Source organism: Manacus vitellinus, unplaced genomic scaffold (assembly GCF_001715985.3).
Source record: "Manacus vitellinus isolate BGI_N305 unplaced genomic scaffold, ASM171598v3 scaffold_26_pilon, whole genome shotgun sequence".
In the NCBI taxonomy this organism is placed as follows: Eukaryota; Metazoa; Chordata; class Aves; order Passeriformes; family Pipridae; genus Manacus; species Manacus vitellinus.
Window position 1 is genome coordinate 8,536,817 of NW_021939960.1, and position 1,181 is coordinate 8,537,997.

The window sequence follows — 1,181 nt, forward strand, 5'->3', positions numbered from 1 at the left end:
GTAGGGTGGAAAGACCCCAGACCATATGGGGAGCAAGCCTAGGATCTTGTGGAGTGTGCAATACTCTGGATATGGGATACTGTGGGATGGGATACTGTGAGCTATGGGATGCACTGAGCTGTGGGATGCTGTGAGATGCTGTGGGATGCTATGGGATGTCAGATGCTGTGGGATTCTGTGGGGTATCAAATGCTGTGAGATGCTGAGCGCTGTGGGATGCTCCAGGCTGTGGGATGCTGTGGGATGCCCTGGGCTGTGGGGTACCACACAAAGCAGTGAGCAGGGGCACTGCCCGATGCAACGCAGGGCTGGCTCCAGCCATGTCTCTGGGCACGACTGAAGGAGCAGACACGGCTGTGAGTAGCCAGGCCCACAGTGCCAGCTGCAGAGGTGCTGCTTTTGGCCTCTAGACCTGATGCCACATCCCTGACGAAAGGGGCTGCTGCCTCCCGAGGCTGAGGGTGCCCAGGGCTGCCCCGCTCCAGCCATGCCAGCGCTCTGCCTGCACTGACAGCTGGGGGACCATCCTTATTAAGTGCTGCAACACATTGCACAGGGCTCGGGGAGAGCAGAGCCCGCTGCCAGCCAGGTCCCCGTGTCACCCACTGGCCCTCAGAGAGCACAACTCCAGAGAGAGGCAGCGCCGGACCACCGGCTGCCTGCGGGGGCGAGGGGAAGGGGGGAAGTGGGAGTGGGGGCTCCCGCGGGGAACAATGCACTGCCACGATCCCGGCTATTGTTATGGCTGCGAAGGTCACAGTGCTTCCCTGGGACTGGGATGGAGACGGGGACATGGGTGGGAAAAGGGACGGGAAAAGAGGGATGGGAACAGCGAGCAGGGATGGGGACAGGACAGAGGTGGGACAGGGAAGAGGGAACAGGGATTTGTACGCGCTTGTAATTTAGGTTTTTGATATGAGGACGGAGAACAAGAGACAGGGAAAAGGACAAGGGAAAGGGGTCAGTGGAAAGGGACTGGGGACAGAGATGAGAACAGGGAAGATGGGAATGGTAACAGGGAACAGGGATAGGAACAGGGAGCAAGGACAGAGAAAAGAGAAAGGGTCAAGAAGCAGGGACAGGGACGGAGGACAGGGATGGAGAAAAGAGAAGACAAGGGACGGGACAGGGATAGGGACAGGCATCGGGATGAGGACTCTCACCCCGCAGCCCCGTCCTTC